Consider the following 2,437-nt stretch of genomic DNA (forward strand, 5'->3'; position numbering starts at 1 on the left):
TGGGGGATCCCCCCAGACTGGGGCACGAACCCGCGTCCCCCTCATCGGCAGGCAGACTCTCAACCACTGCGCCACCAGGGAAGCCCTATCTCTTGGTTATTTAGTAACGTATTGTTTAGCCTCTATAAGTTTGTGTTTTTTACGGTTTTTTTCCCTGTAATTGATTTCTAATTTCATAGCGCGTGGTTGGATAAAATGCTTGATATGATTTTAATTTTCTTAAATTTACTGAAGATTGACTTGTGACCCAAGATGTGATCTATCCTGGAGAATGTTCCGTGTGCACTTGAGAAGAATCTGCTGTGTAATCTGCTGTTTTCGGATGGAACATCCTATAAATATCAACTAAATCTCTCTGGTCTATTGTGTCATTTAACCCTTGTGTTTCCTTATTAATTTTTTGTTTGGATGATCTGTCCATTGGTGTAAGTTATGTAACACTTGGTGCAACACTATTATTGGTGTTACTGTCAATTTCCTCTTTTATAGCTGTTAGCAGTTGCCTCATGTATTGACGTGCTCCTATGTTGGGTGCATATATATTTATAATTGTTATGTCTTCTTCTTGGATTGATCCCTTGATCATTATGTACTGTCTTTCTTTGTCTCTTGTAACATTCTTTATTTTAAAGTGTACTTTATCTGATATGAGTACTGCTACTCCAGCTTTCTTTTGATTTTCCTTTGCATGGAATATCTTTTTCCATTCCCTCACTTTCAGTCCGTATGTGTCCCTCGGTCTGGAATGGGTCTCTTGTGGACAGCATATATATGGGTCTCGTTTTCATATCCATTCAGTGAGCCTGTGTCTTTTGGATGGAGCATTTAATCCATTCACGTTAAAGATAATTATCGATATATTTGTTCCAATTACCATTTTCTTAATTGTTATGGGTTTGTTATTGTAGGTCTTTTCCTCCTCTTGTGTTTCCTGCCTAGAGAAGTTCCTTTAGCATTTGGTGTAGAGCCGGTTTGGTGGTGCTGAATTCTCATAGCTTTTGCTTGTCTGTAAAGCTTTTGATTTCTCTGTCGAATCTGAATGAGATCCTTGCCAGGTAGAGTAATCTTGGTTGTAGGTTCTTCCCTTTCATCACTTAATATATAACGTGCCACTCCCTTCTGGCTTGTAGTTTCTGCTGAGAAATCAGCTGTTTACCTTATGGGAGTTCCCTTGTATGTTATTTCTCGTTTTTCCCTTACTGCTTTCAATAATTTTTCTTTGTATTTAATTTTTGTCAGTTTGATTACTATGTGTCTTGGCATGTTTCTCCTTGGGTTTATCCTGCCTGGGACTCTCTGCACTTCCTGGATTTGGGTGGCTATTACCTTTCCCATGTTTGGGAAGTTTTCAACTATAACCTCTTCAAATATTCTCTCGGGTCCTTTCTCCCTCTCTTCTCCTTCTGGGAACCCTATAATGTGAATTTTGTTGCGTTTAATGTTGTCCCAGATGTCTCTTAGGCTGTCTTCAGTTCTTTTCATTCTTTTTTTCTTTATTCTGTTCCATGACAGTGAATTCCACCATTCTGTCTTCCAGGTCATTTATCCGTTGTTCTGCCTCAGTTATCCTGCTATTGATTCCTTCTAGTGTATTTTTCATTTCAGTTATTGTATTGTTCATCTCTGTTTGTTGTTCTTTAATTCTACTAGGTGTTTGTTCTGTAATCCTTCTAGGTCTTTGTGAAACATTTCTTGCATCTTCTCAATCTTTGCCTCCATTCTTTTTCCGAAGCCTGGGTCATCTTCACTATAATTATTCTGAATTCTTTCTCTGGAAGGTTGCCTATCTCCACTTTACTGAGTTGTTTTTCTGGGGTTTTATCTTGTTCCTTCATCTGGTACATAGTCCTCTGCCTTTTCATTTTGTCTGTCTTTCTGTGAATGAGGTTTTCCTTCCACAGGCTGCAGAATTGTAGTTCTTCTTGCTTCTCCTGTCTGCCCTCTGGTGGATGAGGCTATCTAAGAGGCTTGTGCAAGCTTCCTGCTGCGAAGGACTGGTGGTGGGTAGAGCTAGGTGTTGCTCTGGTTGGGAGAGCTCAGTAAAGCTTTAATCCGCTTGTCTGCTGATGGGTGGGGCTGGGTTCCCTCCCTTTTGGTTGTTTGGCCTGAGGTGACCCAGCACTGGAGGCTACCTGGCTCTTTGGTGAGGTTAATGATGGACTCTGGGAGGGCTCACTCCAAGGAGTACTTCCCAGAACTATTGCTGCCAGTGTCCTTGTCCTGGTGGTGAGCCACAGCCACTCCCTGCCTCTGCAGGAGACCCTCCAACACTATTAGGGAGGTCTGGTTCAGTCTCCTATGGGGTCACTGCTCCTTCTCCTGGGTCCTGATGCACACACTACTTTGTGTGTTCCCTCCAAGAGTGGAGTCTCTGTTCCCCCCAGTCCTGTCAAAGTCCTGCAATCAAATCCCACTAGCCTTCAAAGTCTGATTCCCT

This window comes from Physeter macrocephalus, chromosome 9, assembly GCF_002837175.3.
Source record: "Physeter macrocephalus isolate SW-GA chromosome 9, ASM283717v5, whole genome shotgun sequence".
NCBI classification, from domain to species: Eukaryota; Metazoa; Chordata; class Mammalia; order Artiodactyla; family Physeteridae; genus Physeter; species Physeter macrocephalus.